We start from the raw sequence: 20947 nt of genomic DNA on the forward strand, positions 1-20947 counted from the left end.
CCAATCCGCAATCTGACTGTCGCGGCCGGGAAGGTATTCCGCAATAACTGTGATCCTGTGCTGCAGACAAAAATGCCAAAAGTCCTTGGCAATCTCCGCCAGAAGCTTCGAGCGAGTACCGCCCAGCTTGTTGATGTAACGGACTGCAGACACGTTGTCCATGCGGAGAAGAATGCAGCACTGGGTCTGAAGGGGAGAGAAGCAAAGGAACCCGCCAGGAGTTCCAGACAATTGATGTGGAGTGAGAGCTCCTGAGGAGACCAACGACCCCCCGTCGAGACGGAACCACACCGGGCTCCCCAACCCCACTGACTGGCATCCGACTCGATCACCAATTCCGGAGAGGTCCCGAAGAGACTTCACCACCGGCCTCAGAAGCTTCGTAAAGCACCAAGAGAACCCTGTACTCGTACCATTTCCCCAGCCACTGAAACTGAAGAAAGCGCCGATGAGGGGGAAAGATCGGGACCGACAAGTAAGCGTCCTTCAGATCCAGACGAACCATCCAGTCCTTTTCCCGCAGAAGATCTCTCAACAGATGGATGCCCTCCATCTTGAAATGCCTGTAAACCACTCCCCCGTTGAAATCTTTTAGGTTGAGAACCAAACGGGATCCCCGCCTTTCTTTTGCACCAGGAAAACCATGCTGGCGAACCCCTGTGGATGACGCACGGTCGGAACTATGGCTTCTTTTGACAGAAGAGCTTCCAGTTCCACGGAAATGAATTCCTGATCCTGCGTCGAAAAAGAAAGAGGGGGAGGAGGGTGGGTCTGATGCGGGCGTTGATAGAATTCTATTCGGAAACCCTGAACCGTCTCCAGAACCCAAGCATCGCTGGAGATTAATCGCCAATTGTAAAGGAAATACTGTATCCTGCCCCCAAGAATCACACTGCATGCAGGAATTAGGCTCACCTGATGTGTTGGAATCCTGGTATCCACCATAGGATCCTCCAGAACGACCTTTCTGGTACTGGCCACGTCCTTTCTTCGAAGGGTAGAACTTGGACTTGTTCGAATAACCGGAGTCTTGCTGATGGCCTCTGTGGGACTGGGTAGGCTGACCACGGCCGGACGGACGTCCCCTACCATGTCCGGCCCTGCCAAAAACCGGACGAAAGGCCCGGCGTAAAGAGGCTTGAGCTTTGTCCAAGCCACTAAAGGTGTTGACAAATTTTGTTAGCTCCTTTAAGAAAGGTTGGCCAAAGAGCAAACCTTGGGCCTCCGGACCAGCCTCAGAAGTGCACAGCTCAGCAAGTTTGGGATCAAGTTTTAGTAATATCGAACGACGACGTTCGCTAGAAATGGCACAACTTGCATTGCCGAGTTGGCAAATGGCTCTCTGAGCCCATTCAATTAGTTCGTCAGGGTCCACCATAGTGGAGGACTTTCACTTCCATAGTCATAGTACAGGCCTTGCAGGCCCCACACTTGTAATGGCCCAACACTGGAGGTATATTCCATAGGGTTGTCTGTCCTTCTACATTTTTCGGTTTTAGGAGAGAATGGACCACATAATCTCTTATGCTTCTTCCTTTTCGAAATGCATGCATTGGAGGTTCCAATACTCCAATCTCCTCTCCAACTAAATGCCAGTGAGAATTTATGATTTTCTTCATTTCTGTGCTACGAGTGTTAAAGGTAGTCACACATGTCATCCTTTCCACTGTATTCTCTTTTTTATTCTTCGGTTCCAGCAAAAGGTCCCTATGGCAAAACCATGCCCTCTTACGTGCTTTTTTAATCAGACTCCTGGGATAACCTCTATCTATCAGGCGTTCAGTTAATACTTCTGCTTCCGAAAAATAATCAATCTTGCGGCTGCAGTTCCTACGCAACCTCAGGAATTACCCGTACTCCATCAAAATGGTGGACAATGCCCTGCAAGGAGCGCTCGTGATCAGGAGAGGGTACTTGGATGTAAGCAGAACATTGAGACTCAAACAACCTACTGCTGCATCATCTCTGGTATCTAGCAAGCATGCAGCCCGATTTTCAGCGGTCTTCAAGCATAACGAGAGTTGCTGGTGCCGTTGGTTCCCGTGCTGTTCTGAGAGAGCTACTCGGATACCGCCATCTTCCTCGGGTGGTAGCCACATCCCCTATGGGCTGACGTAGAATTTGGTAGGCAGAGATAAGTGTGTCGGTATGGCAGAGTACTTTACTCCTGCTATACTGAGGGTCCTCCGCCTGCCAAATTTAGAGTTGTCTGCCAGTCTTGCAGGCAACTCTAGACATTGGCAGAATGTGGAGAATGTACTCTTGATTCCAAGTTTTGTATGATATATTTCTAAAGGCGTTTGTAAAAAGTAATGCCCAAAAGGTTTCTTCCACTGATTTTGGTGGTAACCAGTAAAATAGTTTTGTGAGCTAATAGATCACTGCTGAGATAATCTGTTGCTCACAGCAGTGTCTCCGCCTTTCATAATTCTCGTCAATAAATTACATAGTAGCATCATCTATTATTTACAACACTAAATACACAAAAAATAAAACAGTGGCAAGTTGTATACAAAACAAGAATGCCTACTCCAAGTTCATTCAGATATCATTATTTAACATTCTGTGAGACAGCACATCAGTGCATGCATTTCACTTCAGTGGTCAACGCACCAGACAGCACAAGCTGTCTGGCTGCAAAAGATCTATTTTGAGCTTACCAAGAGGTTACAAGGGTTTACATTCTGTCCATTGCTTACCATTGATTGGCTTAAGTGTCACTTTTGTTTGCTTGCTTCTTATTTGATGGCTTTCCTTGTCCACCATGTATTTGTCCCTCCCCGGAAGCATAGTCTCTTTGCCACCCTCTTTAATGGCTGACTTATGTTCTTCCACTGCTCACTTTTAGTGAACTGCTTTTTTCTTTATGGTTAAGCACTCCATCAGTGTGCATATATTTTCCAGCCTTGTCCCTCTTGGTGTCTCTCCCCTCTGCCAAAAACCCATGCCCTGCTCAGTGCTTGTACTCTGCCTTGTGACAGCCTGCTCTCTCTCTCATGTACTTTCCCGCCTACCCAGCGCTACATTTGAACAGGTAATTTCTTGTGTTTAGCACCAGTACAAAAAATGTCATCACTAGCATTTAGAAAATCTGCCAAATGGTGGCGCTGTCTATCTAGTTTAGAGGTGAGCACAACAACAATTGTTTATTTATGCAATATACATTATAAAAGACTAATTCCTGCCACCCAAGCCATTCTTATAGCTTTAGGGGCCTCAGATAGTCTGAATTGCCCCAGTTGTAGGACTGCAATGGTTAGTAGTTGTCTTGGTGCTGGCAGCACTGGCGGGGGCAATGGGTGGCGAAGACTGCAGTGGCCTCCTGAGGAGGGCCTTGGCACTTATATTTTTTTTACAAATTAAGTACTGCGCCTATCCCAGCGTGGTCTGTGTTGCTGTCTCTCGTGTGCTTCTCCCCCTCCAGTGTGTTGCTCTGTTTCTCTTGTGCTTCTTCCTTTTGCCCCATTTTTCTCGCTCCCTTGTGCCCCCACCCACTTTCCATTGCTATTAGCAGCCCACTTCACCCACCTGACCCACCCCCATAACATCAATTCTATTTTTATAAACATTCGTTTTTTGGGTTGAGCCGGCAGCAGATTGCTGCCGGCCCTCTGCAAATGAGCTTCAATGCACTTTCAGGTTTTTTTTTCGGCCTAAATGGTGCCCATTGAAAGAATGGCGCTCCTTCCAGGGTCCGACTGGGATAGAAAATAGGCCCAGGCATCAAAATAAAAGAGGCCCCCTTTAGCCAATCAGATTGCTGAAAAGTGGCTCACGTTTGCAAATCTGGGTAGTTTTGAACTTGTATAGGTGTTTTGGAAGGTGTGGAAGATTGTATGCAGTTGTGCTTGCTGCAGTCAATGATTGTGGTAATATTAAAGAAATCAAAAGTAAAATCTGCCGTCCCCGACTATAAACAGGTCCACAAACAGACAAAAAACGTGCTCAATCACAAAATGTTAGGCCAGCCCTTCTGGTACTGCAAGCTTACCCTACAAGCCAGTCCCACCTTGGATGCTTGGAGCTGAAGGAACGCTCTATATGCGAAATGCTGCGTTTAGTCCAATTACGCGATCTGGCTTATGTTTTCTGAAACAAGTGTGTACTCACTCCTAATCAGCGATCTTTTCAATGTCAGTTCCATAGCCACATTCTGTAAGTCATTCATTCATTTGTGCGTTCTATCAGCTAATAATTAATTCTTTCATTAATTAAACTGTGCTCGTGGGCAGGTAGTCTCATGCAGGATAGCAAACATTCAGAGCAAAGTTTTGACTCGGAAAAATAATTAGACTCGCACCTCTCCACGGGGGTCAAAGAAACAACATTTATTTACTGTATGAATCCCCCACCATCCCTATGCACAGTGGCATGGCACATCATGCGTCACGTCGAGTGGAAGGCATCCTTTCACCTGAGTTGACTAGGGAGCCCAGGCAATATCTTTCCAACACAGCCACAAGCTCCCAGAGGAGGAAACGAATCTGGCAGTGCCATGCGTTCTGCTGCAGACGTTTGGCGAGATCAACTCCCTGGACCCATAATTACCTCTCTAATTTTAGATAATGTTAACATAAGGTTGTCCCTCAGCTGCTTAAGGGGCGGTTAACAAGAAGGATGAACCTACACAACAATTGCAAGCACAAAACACAACATGAGGACGAGGAGCAAGCAAGAATGATACTTTTATTAATTTACACCTGGCTTCTTGAGAGACTTTTAAACAATCCTGTCTGTGACTGAGTCTTATTACAGACACTTTTCTTTAAAAGCAGTTAGTATTCAGTTTCCAAAACAAGTTTCCAGCCCTGAAATTACACCTTCTCGTATGCAATCATTTCTGCAGTGATGAGAACATAGATGGCTAAGTGCTCTCTGGTCGCGTATTGAGAATATATGTGCAAAAGAAATGGACTTCTAGGGGAGTTTGAGAATAGGGCGCCCCGCCATGTGTTTTTTCTATGTGGTTGAGTGTGTCGTCACAGAACCAAAGCACACCACAAGACACACACTAGACCCCATCTTCACCACAAGCGACAGCATCAAATACAACTCCACCGCATAGCTCACATGGACCAACCACTCCTTAATCCACTTCCAAATTAACACCACTCATGTCAACACCCCTACCAGCTTCAGCACTCCAGGCCACAGCTGGGCTAAAATCACAGAAGCAGACTGGCTCAGCAACCTCAGCACTGATCAGCCTAGCCCCACATACAACATCGACAAGCACATCAACAACATGATCAAGAACTCCCTTACACCCATCAAACCCAACAAGCATAGTAGATAAAACAAGCAGGCCAGATGGTACACAAAAAATCTCTGTTACATCAAACTCAACTTTAAACAGCGAGAAAAGAAATAGAGAACCATCCACTAACCACCGCTAGAACTACCTACAAAACTGCACTCAAATCCTATTACCAGCAAATTAGAGACAGCAAGAAAAAAGCACTGGTGGACTGCATTGAAGGAAGCTCCAACAGCTGCAAGGAAATCTTCTCGATCATCAAGGATTTTACCTCACCCTCAGCCACTATCAACATTGCTGCCTCCCAACAACTCTGCGACAACCTATCCAACTTCTTCCACAGCAAAGATCTACAGCAACTTAGCACCTCAACACTCCCCAGAGAACTCATCGCTAACCTACCCACCACCAACCCAATATGGCCACCTGACTGAATGGACAACCCTCACCTAAAAGGACACAGGTTTAATAATGTGAACCATCCACTCAGGGGCCCTAATGGATCCATGTTCCCACCTCATCTACTAACGTATCCACGCCCTCACCACATCTACAACCTGGGAACATCACCAATCAGTACTACCCTGACCCACATCATCAACATCTCCATCACATCTGCCACTTTCCTGAATGAATGGAAACTTGCAGAAATCAACGCCCTCCTCAAGAAGCCCACAGTCGACTGAATCAACTGAGCAACTTCTGACCCATCTCCTTGCTCCCCTATGCAGCTAAAGTAATTGAGGAGGCAATTAACAAGCAACTCACAACCCACCATGAACTTCCCCATCTTCTAGACAACACACAATCAGGAATCAGAAAGAACCACAGCAATAAAACAGCACTCACTGCATACAGCAACGACATTCAAAACATTATGGACTGAGGAGAAATAGTAGCCGTCATCCTGCTCAACCTCTCCGTGGTCTTCCACACTGCCTCACACAACACCCTCATCAGAAGACTCCATGAGATTGGCATACAAGGATCCACTTTCAAATGGGCCTGTTCCTTCCTCATGGGAAGAACTCAAAGGGTCAGGCTGACCTCACATCAAAGACCAAGAAACTGATATGCTGTGTCCTATAGGGATCGTCCCTCAGCCCCATTCTTTTCAACTGCTCAGGACCACCAACCTCCTGCGACGATACTTCTGCATCTGGCACTCCAGCCCCATCTGCTGGTACTAGTTGTGATCCGAATATGGCTCTGCGCTACCAGGCTTCCATATGCGTAATCCAACAACTCAGTTTCACTTCGGCCTCTTCCAATAACAAATCAGCCCTTTCCTCAGGGGCTTCTTGGCCTCGAAGGCCATTTCCAAAACGTTTGAAAGTGGATTGGATATATTTAATAGTTTATCATGATGTGCTCACCCTGCTTGATCTTTGCCCTTCTTAGGGTCTTTCACATATTTCTTTAGAAAGGTTAGCATTCCTAGATCAATGTCTGGGCTGTCTGCGATCCTGCAAAGTAAATTGTGTCTGATGCATTCGGGCAGCAATTTATTCCACTTTTTTATATCAAAGTTTTTCGTCCAACAGGCCTGAAGATATTGTCACTGCTGGGACAGGGACCCAGTCTAATGATCTTGGATGTATAGTATCCTCTGGATTGAAGGATAACAGATTAAGCATGAGCAGAAATACAATCAGTATTAGGGGTAGTGTCTCTCAAGCTCTAACATTTCTGCACCTTAGATCTGAAGTGGTCAGAATGGGTTGACTGATCTGTGTCAGTATATGGGTCCACTCTTTTGGATGTCTTATCTGAGTTGGTACCCCAACACTATATCTGGGGTCACCTAGACAGTCCTGGGACAGCATTGACAGCATCTTGGTTGGAAGCCTATTATGGTACATGGCTTTGGGGTGCTTATTAACCTCCCTCCCGATGGTATAGCTGTTGATCCAGAGGGTGGGCCACCATCCTGTCTCTTAGCGTACTGCGATTGCTGTTTTGTGAAAGGCTGTAGAGCCAGTTGTCGACAGTGTGTTTTGTACTAACTTGCTTAAGGGACCACACTCTAGGTCAGTGATACTCAAAGTGCGGCCCAGAGCTGCATGCAGCCCTCCTGACTTTTACATGTGGCCCCCTGGTCAGGAGCAACACGGGCTAATGTTTACATCAATTAGCACAAACATAAAACATATGTCAAATAAACCGGCAAGCAAATGTGTAATGGTTAATTGACATTAAAGAAAGATAGTAAATAGGGTGTCCTAAACCACTTAACTTTAGGAACACCTTCATTTATAAAGACATCTTGCAGTAAAAGTATGATAAAATATGTTAATAAGTAATTAACATGCAGAATCGTTTCACCGTAGTACATTAGATTATCAGTGCATTGAGAAGTTTTTTTTTTTAAGTGATAATTTTCAAACATGCATTGAAAAACTTTCATGGTTTCCTACACCCTGATAAAAATGCCAATAGTGTATGAAGAGGCAAATGAGTTGTCATGTGCTTTTTATGGGGACCGGGGTTTCTATTATACATGAACATATCAGGGAGGAAAGTTATGGAACTCCCTTCCCAGGGCTCTCCGTTCACAGCCAGCACTGCAGCTATTTAGAAAGCAGCTTAAAACTTGGCTGTTTCCACTTTAAGTAGCATGATTACCCAGGTTCTAGTTCTCTCTAATCCTGTGGTACCTTTCTCTTGGTCTGGATCCGCTTAGCGCTAAGACAACCTCGGGTAAGGCGAGCTTTATAAAACACTGTCATTTATTCATTCAACAACATATAGTTTATTAAATCAAACACGGGAGAAGGCTTTGTACAGCCCATATCCTGAAGTTATGTTATGTATTTCAAAATCCTCATATGTGATAGTGAAGAAAAAGGAGGGAAAGTGAAATAAAATAATTGCCTAGGATCACACAATTTGGTAAAGCGGAGAAGCCGGGATCAATCCCACGTTTTTGGTTTCACATTGTGCAATTCAGACACTTTGGACCTTGGGGCTCTATTAGGATGGAGGGGGGACTTTGTCCGCGCGCCATCCCGTCGTACAAAGGGACCACCCGCCATAAGGGCAGGGGTCCCGTGGCTGCCATTAGGATGTGCCCGCCAAAGTGGCAGGCGCATCCTGCATTCCTAACGTTGTGGCGGGCGGTGCACTCAGCACCACCTGCCACAATGCCACAATGGTGTTATGGGGGAATCCCTAAGTTCATTTAATCAAACACCTAAAAGATGATGGGAGGATGATTGCTATGAATCTAACCATAGGCGATTTTCCAGGAAGCATTCCAAATCATTGTTCTTTTGCTCACCATGCCACCTCAGGTTAGACCCAGCCATATGCAAATCAGTCTTGACCCTGCTCCAACAGGAACAGTCCAGCCCCAACTGCCAAGCCAGGTCCCTTCTTAACCAGAACACAAGCAACCCAAGACCTGTTTCGCCATGTGGGATGGAATGCTACACTGTGTGATTGCCAGTGGTTAGACTTATTGCAAGCATACTCCCATCATCTTCTTTGGGTTTTATGTAACATCCTCAGTGGCTAAGAGTATGCCCAGACGTGAATCTCTTGCTCCCTGTGCCAATATAATGAAGCTACACTCGACTGAAGTATCCCCAATCAGGGCGAAACCAAAACTTCGGTTGCGTGTGTTCCAGTTCAAACAGGTCCTGACTAGGCACTTCGGGCTGAACTGTTCCTACTGGATCTGAGCCAAGACTAAATTGCATATGGCTTGCTCTAAACTGAGGTTACATGGTGAGTAAAAGAACGACGGGCTGGAAGCTTTCCTCAAGCGATTGCCAGGATTAGACTTACTGCAAGTATACCCTCATCACCTTTAATGTGTTTCAGCCCATTTACTGCCTTATGTAGCTGGCCTGGCACAGTCATTTGAAAATAATTTGCCCCTAAACAGGCAACTATTGCAGCAAGGACAAGGCTGGTCCCATATGATTTTATCTTCTGAGGCCTCTATCAAGTCTGGGCACTGAATTTTGCCCAAGCTGCATCTTTTGCACTACATAAGTAGACATGCTCAGGTAAAGTGAGCCATAATATTTAAATTAAGGAGAGTGAATGCACTTGCAATTCACACTTTAGATAGAAATGAGAAAAGGTGGATGATTTATTTCAGTATGTATCTGGAAAAAATGAACTGACAATTCCATTAAACTTATAGCTCATAGTCGGTGTAAATTGAAATTTCACTCTCAGATTTTTAACATAGGGAACAAGTGCTAGAGCTTGGGGCCAGAAAGGATATTCCCAAAACGGGGAATCTCGAAAAGGTAGTAGGATTTCAGTCTGTCCCCAATTATATTCAGAGGGATAAAACACATCCAGGTTTCCACTGTGGGAAGTCAACTGTACAGACTGGAGGCACTCAAATCTAGGTTGCATGTTATCCTAAAAAGTATAGAGCGGGAATATCGGCGGCAAAATATCGTGTTACATAAATAACTCCGCAGAAATATCGAAAAGAAGAAATATCGACAACAAAAATATAGTTTGACCAGAATATCGACTGACAGGTAAGTAATATCAATAACAATAATATAGTTGTAATAAATATCGTTTACAAAAATATAGTTAACAAAAATATCGATTTTTTAATAATTATAAGTATTTTAGTGTTTTTAATGAGTATTGTTTGTCAATTTATTATATGTTGTAGCATTTTATTAGTTATTAATGTATTTTATATTGAATTTTGTGTTATTAGTTCCGTAGCGGGTTGTGGGTTTATAGGGGAATAGGGTGGGAAGTAATTTAAATATATTACATTAATTGATTAATTAATGTGTTAATTTAATATAAATTGTTTAATAATTATGTGTTAATTAATTTCAATTAGCTAATTGATAATTAATTATGTTAATTAATTATGTTAATTGTTTATTTAATTTTAGGTGTGTGTAGTGGACTTTATAACAGAAAATGTTGTGAAGTAATTAAATTGTAATTGAATAATTATTAAATAAATTATAAATTAATTATAATTAAATAATTATTAATTGTAAAAGAGTAAATAAATGTAAGTTTTTGTTGTGGTGTTTATAAGTGTATATGGTGTGAAAGCTGTCAATTAATTAATGAATACACTAATTTAAAAATACATTAATAATCATAATTAATTAGTAAATATTAAATGTAATTGAGTAATTATTTTTAGGTTTGTAGGTGTTTGTTAATATTAATATATTTAAATGTATATATTAAATATGTTTATAATCTAAATTACATTTTATACTAAATTTGATAGATGGTTTTTATTTTGTTTTGAGTTCCAGCGCTTTCCCTACTGTTGTACCCTGTAGAGTGGGAATAGTAATTTTTATGCCTACACTATCCAGCGCTTTCCCTACTGTTGCACCCTCTGGAGTGGGAATAGTAATTTTTACCCCTACGCTATCCAGCGCTTTCCCTACTGTTGTACTCACTGGAGTGGGAATAGTAATTTTTACCCCTACGCTATCCAACGCTTTCCCCACTGTTGCACCCTTTGGAGTGGGAATAGTAATTTTTACCCCTACGCTATCCAACGCTTTCCCTACTGTTGCACCCTTTTTTGAGTGGGAATAGCAATTTTTACCCCTACGCTATCCAACACTTTCCCTACTGTTGCACCTTCTGGAGTGGGAGTAGTAATTTTTACCCCTACGCTATCCAGCGCTTTCCCTACTGATGCACTCACTGGAGTGGGAATAGTAATTTTTACCCCTACGCTATCCAACGCTTTCTCCACAGTTGCACCCTTTGGAGTGGGAATAGTAATTTTTACCCCTACACTATCCAACGCTTTCCCTACTGTTGCACCCTTTGGAGTGGGAATAGTAATTTTTACCCCTACGCTATCCAGCGCTTTCCCTACTGTTGCACTCACTGGAGTGGGAATAGTAATTTTTACCCCTACGCTATCCAACGCTTTGTCTACTGTTGCACCCTTTGGACTGGGAATAGTAATTTTTACCCCTACGCAATCCAGCGCTTTCCCTACTGTTGCACTCACTGGAGTGGGAATAGTAATTTTTACCCCTACGCTATCCAACACTTTCCCCACTGTTGCACCCTTTGGAGTGGGAATAGTAATTTTTACCCCTACGCTATACAACGCTTTCCCTACTGTTGCACCCTTTGGAGTGGGAATAGTAATTTTTAGCCCTACGCTATCCAGCGCTTTCCCTACTGTTGCACTCACTGGAGGGGGAATAGTAATTTTTACCCCTACGCTATCCAACGCTTTCCCTACTGTAGCACCCTTTGGAGTGGGAATAGTAATTTCTACCACTACGCAATCCAGCACTTTCCCTACTGTTGCACTCACTGGAGTGGGAATAGTAATGTTGACCCCTACGCTATCCAACGCTTTCCCTACCGTTGCACACTTTGGAGTGGGAATAGTAATTTTTACCCCTACGCTATCCAATGTTTTCCCTACTGTTGCACCCTCTGGAGTGGGAATAGTAATTTTTACCCCTACGCTATCCAGTGCTTTCCCTACTGTTGCACTCACTGGAGTGGGAATAGTAATTTTTATCCCTATGCTATCCAACGCTTTCCCTACTGTTGCACCCTTTGGAGTGGGAATAGTAATTTTTACCCCTACGCTATCTAACGTTTTCCCTACTGTTGCACCCTCTGGAGTGGGAATAGTAATTTTTACCCCTACGCTATCCAGCACTTTCCCTACTGTTGCACTCACTGGAGTGGGAATAGAAACTTTTACCCCTTCGCTATCAAATGTTTTAACTATTAATGTTTTCATATTTTTATTAAATGTATGTATTTTTATTGTTATATACTTTTATGTGTTAAATATATGTATATGTACACATTTATTAAGTTTATAATGATTAAATTTAGTTAATTTGTTATAAATAGTTAAAATATAAAAGTAATGTAATGTATTTTGTTAATAATAGTTATATTTTAAAAATATTTAATTTAATTTATAATAATTATTAAAGTCGATATTTTTTACATATATATTTATTACATCTATATTTTTGAGTCGATATTTATGTACTTACCTGTTTAGGTATAGGGAGTCGATATTTTTGTAAACGATATTTATACATCTATATTTTTGTAAACTATATTTTTGTTAACAATATTTTAACATGGAACCATTTTAAAACAGCATATGAGTACTGTCTGCATACATAAAAAAAATCAAACTGAAAAAAGATCATACATAATTTAAACAATAAAGATGGGTGGGGGGGTGGAAATCACATTTTGAGAGTCCCAAAAGCCACATTTTTTATGAAAGAATTGAAAGAAGAGCTACTGACCTCATGCGGCACATCCTTCAAGAAATTCTCAAAATATATCAAAGATTGTGAGAGTGAGATTATTCATCCTAGATAAAAGTCTGAAGATCTGCGGTGGCAAACACTGCTCACAGGCCCAAAAGGATAAGAGTTAGCAGAAAACACTGAGCGGCACAGGAGTGTTGCTCATACACATTTCCAACCACCACAGTCTCCATGATGCATCCTGCATGATAACCAGCTTACATAGGCTGTAACAAATAATTACCCTCCAATTGTTCTCATCATTGAAGGAGTGCTGCTTTCTCAAGTAGCTTTATCCCATCCGGTAGCTGTGAGATTGGGGTAGTAGTTCCTCTGAACATCTAGGTGTAAATATGCTTTTTTCAGCAGGGTGTGACATAACTTTATTTTCACTGGGCACAAGCCCTGATATTAATGACATATAAGCAAACTTGCTGTAGAGATATCAAATGAAAGAAGATTTGTATGTAATATTTCTGGGAAAAAGTGCGGTGGGATCTCAAAGTCCCACTGTTAGAAAACAACTAAATAGAATCAACTGCTTCTATTGCAGAGAAACAAGGAAGAGTATGAGGATGCTGCAGAGATTGTACTTCTGAATATCGACTCCAACAATATCGTGGTATAAGAATACTGAGGACAAAATATCTAGGGACAAAATGTCGAAAGGTAAGCACATATAGGGAAGGATAGATTTACTCTTCGTAACTCCACATCTACATACCTTGAAGATATATGTACTGAATAGGTGTCTATTTTTGTAATTAGGTATAGATAATCTAGAATCACTTACCTGTCAATATTTTTTTAAATAATTTGTCCTCTATATTTTGTCCCACCCATATTGTGAGTTTGATATTCAGAGGGCGTACCACTTGAGAAGGGAGAGATCCCAATCAAGAAGAGATTTGCAAAAAAACTTCTGTTCAGTAAGATTGGCGAATTGGTTTATTTTAACAACTCCGGCAGTGTAGGCAGCTTATGATGCACTCTGTGAGTTTTGATCGCAAAAAAAAAAATGGACAGGTCATGTTAGGGCCAGAGAAATGTTTTTGGTTATAGAAAGCAGACTTCGTCAATTTAATTGCACACATGTAATAATAGCGATTCACCTACCAGTTAAACTTGGAAAAACGAGTATGTTCTTGCCACAATTCAGGAGCATTTCTTTCTTGGTACTCAGCTCGGGAGAAAACAAGGCATCTTTGCTTCAGAGATTTCTTACAGAAGACTTTAGTGTGGCCAACTGGTCAAGAGCATTCTAAGTTGCTTATTAGAACAATTTAACATCATATGTGCAGGGCGGGACTGGGAACAGAAACCGGCCCTGGCAACCTGCAGAACTGGCCCCCCCTGGGGTGAGGGAGAGTGCAGCCGAGCAGTTTGCGACAGCCGATTTTGTTACGGGGGCTGATATTGCCGACATCCAGTAACAAAAACGGCCCCCAGAGCCCAAAACTGGCCCCCACCCTAGCGGCCTACCGGGGAAACGCTTGGTGCCTGCTATGGCCAGTCTGGCCCTGCATATGTGGATTATTCAAGAAATCAATATTTGAAAACGTTGCTAATGATACTAAATGCATGCTAAACATTTTACTGTGACATTTAACCATTTACAAGACTTTACAATTACTAAACTCCTGATCCTCTTGATAGGCACTAAGAAATAGTTCCAAAAACCACAATACAGAAGTCGTCAGGCCATGAAATACTAAACGGGGGCCCAAACTGGCATAATGTAGTGTCTGCATAAACAATACCTAACCTTTGCTATGACTTGAAAACAGTTCCATAAACCGCTGTCAAGGTTAAAGAGGAATGATCCAAATGGAGACGTAAATTTCCTATTAGCATGGATTTAGCCTTTGCTGAGCTTACGGGAAAGAGCAATTCAAGTGCAGAATGATGACATCAAGTGCAGAATGATGACATCACAACCAGGAAGTGTGACTCCCCATGCTGCACCTGATTGCCTGCACCTGTTCCAGAGTCAGTTGCTGGCTGAGAGACAGTGAGGAGGGAGTGTGGAATTGTCTCTGAAACCAAAGTTGCATAAATGGAATCCCAGGGTTCTGAAAAGCAGGGTGGGGACAAGCAGGCTGATGAACAGAGCAGGAAAAGAAAAAAAAATTCTCAGAGAGGGCGCTGGAGGTACTGACTGAGGAGGTAGTGAGGAAACATGAACTCCTGTTTGGGAAAGCCTCACTTCGTGTTCCTGAGGCCAGGAAAAGTAAAATATGGTCTGACATTCAAGAAAAGGTAAACGCCATAGGCGTAACTCATTGTACCACAGAGGACTTAAGGAAGAGGTGGTACGACATGAGGCAGAGATCAAAGGAGAGGATGGCCACAAGATTGGCAGAGGCAAAGGCAACTGGAGGTGGGACCTCCATCACACCAGATCCGACGCCCCTGGAGGAGTTGGTGGAGGGCACCCTCATTCCTGAGGCAGTGACGGGCGTGGCTGACCTTGACAGCTCCAACATCAGAGACACCACAGAAGGTAAGATGCAAGCCAATATCCCCAAAACATCCCCATCCCACTCCTACCCTAACATCCCCATGCATGAATAGGAATCCGGTCCATGTTTTGAGGGTCACCCAGTGAGGCATTATGGGAAATGTAGTCCCATGTTCTGTAAGTTGGTCCAGAGACACATACAAAGGGTACATAGGGAACAGTCACACTAGCAATTGTAAATAGACAAAATAGGCAAGTAGGCATGTCATTTGTAGTATCAAGAACTTTATTGAAATGAAGAAAAAAAAATTGACACACAACTCGTGTGCTATTATTTGGCAGATGGACCAACAACAGAGGACACTGTGGCTGCAGTGGGGGAGACAGCTACAGCAGAGGACCAGGCAGGGCAGGAGAGCCAGGGTGCGACACGGGACACACCATCAGCCCAAAGCAAACGGCGCAGAATTGTTCCTGCGCTGATACCAATGCCATCCGGGTCAACAGATGCAGAAGAGGACACACAGGCTGCAGCTACTCCAAACACAAGTCAGGGCAGATCACAAACATGCGCATCAAACACGACTGGCAGTGGTGCAAGACAGAGGACACGGGCCAACACCAGCAATGCCTCCTCAGGTACAGATTTCGTCTTCGCAGGGCTGGAGGGCAACATGTTGCGTGTGCAGCGCCTGCAAAGTAAAGGGATCACATCAATACAGCGCCAGCTAGCACAACACAACCGGCACATGTCAGAGCTGAGGCTTGGTGTCACAGCAATTGCACAAGCCTCAGAGGCAAATCTGAGTGAAGCTAGTATTGATAGGCAGGCCCGGCGCAGGGAACAACGTCCGTTACACACCCGCCTGGACCAGTTTGCAAGGGCTGTCAGCCGGCAATCCACAGCCATATCCATGCTAGCATGAAGAACTGTCAGCATGCAACATGAGATGGCACACTGCTGCCAGGACGTTGCCAAGAGCATGGTGCAGGTGACCCATGCACTCGACCAACTGCGGGCTGCTGTCACTGGGGGAATTGTAACGCCAGGGAGCCTAGACACAGATGGGCAATCCAGCAGGAGCATACCTACTCCACCTATTCCTGCAGAAAAGCGTAGGAGTGGCCGCCAGGGCAGAGCTGTGGACGACAACAGCAAGGCAACTGCACAGGCTGAAGGAGGTACATCAGGGCGTGCACGCCGGAGGTAAAGGGGCGGCATGCACAATGGCATGTTGTGAGGCAACACATGCCATGAGGTCTACCTAAGTCACTGATATTATGGCACTGTGAGGACATTAACATGTGCTAACTACAAAGTTACAGTCACACTGTGTGACTTTGCATATCCTGCATTTAAGGAAATAAACATATTTTTTTTACATCAACATTGGCCATTGTGGTCTATTATCTCACCTAGAAGTAGTTCTGTGTGATGTCATCAAGTCTCAGGCGCCCAGCAGCTGCCCTGGCTCCTCCTGCACGTCTGCGTTGGGGGCTGGATCCTCCTCATCGGATGTGTCAGACTCTGTCAGATCCACTGGGGTGCCCTTCTTGGTAGCAATGTTGTGTAGCATTGCGCAGGCCACCACAATCTTGCAACACATCTCCGGGCTGTACTGTAGAGTACCTCCACTCTTGTGGAGGCACCGGAAACGGCTTTTGAGGATTCCAAAGGTCCTCTCGATGGTGGCTCTTGTGGCTCTGTTGGCAGTGTTGTATCTCCACTCAGCAGCTGTGGTTGGATTAAGGTAGGGTGTGAGGGTGTAGTCCCTCACACCATATGCACTGTCTCCTGCAGGGATAAAGTATGTAGATGTTTAGCGAGATACTGCAAGTTTAAACATTTCATACTACTGTTTGTGTGTGCCATAGAATTACCTAGCAGGTATCCCTCTCCAAAATCGCCATTTGTAAGTCTGCGATGTAAACCACAGTGTCTAAAAATGAATGAATCATGAGTGCTTCCAGGAAATTTTGCAACTATGTCTGTCTGTGATTACATGTTTGGCATTGCAGACTATCTTGATGTTTAACGAATGGTATGATTTTCTGTCTCTAAAAACATACTCATTGTGTGATGGGGGGACAGTGCGACATGTGTTCCGTCTACGCAGCCAATCACGTGGGGGAATTGGGCAATTTAGTAAAAATCCTGTTTTGTTTGATCCAGTTCCTGTTATGTGTCTGGGAATTTGATGTGGTGATGCATCCTCTGCATCATAGCATTGAGGAATGCACGGAAAAAGCGTGAAAGTGCGCTCTGGGACACCCCTCCTACTGTGCTATTACCCCCTGAAAACTCCCTGACGCTAGGAGTTGCAGTGAGCACAACACCTGTATGTGTGTGGGAATGGCGTGTGCCTTGTATGTGGGGTGCTCCATTATGGGCGTCAGCTCCTCTATTAGCTCCAGGATACTTTCTGGATGCAGCCTGTAGTGCACATGGATGTCCTCCTCAGTGCTTTGGAAGAGGGTGATGCGTGTCCTGTAGATCATCTCCTGGCGTCTCCTTCTCTCTTCAGCCTCTCGGATACACAGCCTCCTGGCTATAACATAAAGCCCAGCCATTGTGAGGAGTCACTGTTGCATTATGGGCCACTTTAAATAGTTTGCATCTGATTACCACCTGGCCAGAGTTGGTGGTAATTGAGAAGTGCAAAATTGCGATTTTCGAGAATTCGCTATTTGCGACTTTTACATACATGGGGAATTGCGAATTCGCATATTGCGTGATGGTATTTGCGATTTTTGCAAATACTGAGACGCAGCTTGCAAATTCGCATAATTATTTGCAGAATCCACTATACGCAAAATTGGTAATCGTAAATTTTGCGATTAGCAATTTTGCATGGGACATTACTTACCTACATCGCATCACACACTTTTGCGAACGTAAACAGCCGGAATTCTGCGAATTTCTGGGTTTGCGAACGGAAACGACCTACCTACATATGGCCCTATATGTGCTTCTAATGCAGACTACTGATCAGAATATATCTGCTTAGACACAGATGACAGGATAGGTGACAGAGTAGCCCTGACTCATAAAGACTATTTGGAATGGAGCCAAATACAATGCAGCTGCCCTTGCCATGCATCTCCCAAAAAAGGGGCCCTAGCATTTGTCGTCTCACAGGGGCTAAAAAGTTTTTTGTGGAAAAATGCTCAGAACATATTCTTAGATTATATGAACTTTCAGAGAGACCTGTTAGCAGTCTCCCTCTTTGCTCACAGCTAACTCAACACTGCCACAGAAAAAAGGATCAAAGAGTCTCCAAACTTGGCTTCATTTAATAACGAAGTGGACTGGATCTGTTATTGTTAACAATTGTTTTTGTTGGGCAATCTGTAGATCCCCTTTGCCATCAGGTGCAACAAAGTGAGAATAAAATTATAGCTTAATAGGAATTGTGTTTTTGATAGAAAAAGGATCAAAACTATACTTCCTGCAATTAACCCCTCCCCTGCTGATGACGGAACTGCTCCGTCATCAGCCGCGGTGGCGCTGTGCTGATGACGGAGCGGTTCCGTAATGGCCTGCCCGACGCTCCTGCGCGGCGCGAATTCCGCGCCTGCACTGAGCGTTCTATTGAGCTGGCGGGGCCAAGACGGACCAGCTCCGTCATAAGTACAGCGCAACCGACGCTGGTGACGGAGCGGTTCCGTCACCAGCATGCGCCCGCCGCATTTCCGCCCCGCCCCCTTAGCACTGCGGCGCCGCAGTGAAGGGGTTAAAGAAGCATACCATGGACAACATCCGGCTTCTGAGAGGCTTGCAGTACAGACACCTTTACTCTTTATTTGTTTGTTCACAACCTGCATACCCTCTGCAGTGGTAAAGCCTACCTGATGGTTTACATACTTAAAACAAAAGGTTCCATTATAGACAAGCCAACACTAGAGACAGAATATCCACACACAACCATTTCACACATCCCTCTTCCAGGAGTGTTTGAAGTTAGATAAGTGTAGCATATACGGAAAAGTGTTCCCCATGATCCTGCCTCCCTTATTCATTTGTAGTAGGAAAGAAATTTGAGGTAGAATAGTCATTAAACATTTAACAAGGAGTGGTACACCTCATAACTCTTCATATAGCAAGTTAAAAAAAAAGTGAAAACAAGCACCGGCAAAGCCTGTAGGTCTGGCCTTGGCAAGGGGTAGGCTGGTTATTTCTTTCCTTTAAGTATTTGTTACAAAAAGAAAAAGAAAACATGTTGCTGCCTAAACCTGATGGTTACATGACTCCAATATTATTATTTTTTTTAAACGAAATTACTACCTCACATAATTTTAAAAGAATAGTGCAAGTGCTTCCTAGCAAGGAGATGTACTTAGAACAGGCATAGAAACCCTTCTTCTCCTTTTAGTTTTAAGGCACTTCAAAGGAAAATATGATTTTTACTGGCACAAAGAAAGGGGACTGTTGGCTTTGAATAACGGACTCCTGAAAACATAGTTTAAACACACAATGATGATTGAAATATTTAAAAAAATTATACATAAAAGAAAAAAGCATATGCAATTTTTGGCCCACCAGCCCTGTCACCAAAATACACCTCTTTTTTTTTTAGGTTTAAAGTATTTTATTGAAGCAGGGTAAGGAAGGAAACAACAAAAACAACATGAAACCACAGGTGCCCCTCAAAATTAGTGCGTATGGTACATTAGATACATAAAGGCAGTCCTTTCGACACGGTGGGCACAGTCGTGCCTGGATCTCACAGCTCGCGCTCCTGTGGGTGAAAACAAAAGGGGGAGAAAGGAAAAAGGAAAAAAAAAAAAAGGGGGGACAGCCCAGCCCCTCCTCCCACCCAACCAACAACCCCCCCACCCCCTGTACTGTGCCGTCAACCACTCGCTCTTCCTCTGTGGCAGCCTAATGTCTACCCCCACTACCAGTTGCCAGCTTGGGCCGATCAAACAGGCGGGTCTGGCGGCGGTGACAGCCGCAACAGTCTAAGATACCTAGGGCAGATGATTTCTTTGAATTCTGAGCATAACAAATTATGGAAGGGTGCCCACAGTGCCTCAAAAGCGTCGACGTCTCCCGCCACTACTAGAGACAGCTTCTCCATGCCAAGGACATGCCACAATCTGTGCAGCCAGCCGACAACAGTGGGGAGCGTGGTGGAGCGCCAGTGGATGAGTATGTTCTGTACTGCTGACCCCAAAGCTATCGCTGTCTGTCTACCCCTTTTAGATCTGAGAGGGTACATCAATCCATTGGGCAAACCCAGTAGGACATATGCAGGGAAACGGGGTAGTTCTATTCCAAAGCATTTGTCAACCACATTGAGAACCTCCTCCCAGTAAGGAGCCAGAAGGGGACAATCCCACAATATATGAGTAAGTGTGCCCGTCTGACCACAGTTGCGCCAACATGTCCCAGGTATTGAGCGGTCCATCTCATGCAATTTCTCAGGAGTGTGATACCAATAGGTTGTGATTTTGGTGAAGGTCTCTGTGAGCCCGGTGTGATAGGCGGAGTGGCGCGCTCGGTAGGAGATGTGGTCCCATTCAGTATGGCCCAGCACTCGACCAAGCTCCCGTTCCCACCGCTCCCTACCCAGGTTATAGATGTGAAAGGGGGGGGGGCTGCAGCATCTTATACAAGTCGGAGATGAGCTTGGCGTCCGACGAGCGAGTCACTAGCCAGCGCTCATACGCTGTGATCGTCCGGTCTGCCGTCGCGCGCACTTGAGGCTGTTGCGCCCAGTGACACACCTACATATACCGCATGCGTTCCGTCTCGGGGAGGCCATAATCCCGACGCAAGTCCTGGAAGGGAACGACACCGCCGCCCGCCAGTGATCATAGGCTCCAGGCTCCATACCCGGGCCAAAGTCCGGGTTACCAATCAGTGGTGTGAAGGGAGAGGGAAAGGTAGTGAGTTTGTGCTTGGTAGCCACAGAGTCCCACACACTAAGCGGGACCCGCGTCACAAAGGAGGCA

This window comes from Lissotriton vulgaris, chromosome 7, assembly GCF_964263255.1.
Source record: "Lissotriton vulgaris chromosome 7, aLisVul1.2, whole genome shotgun sequence".
Lineage (NCBI taxonomy): Eukaryota > Metazoa > Chordata > Amphibia > Caudata > Salamandridae > Lissotriton > Lissotriton vulgaris.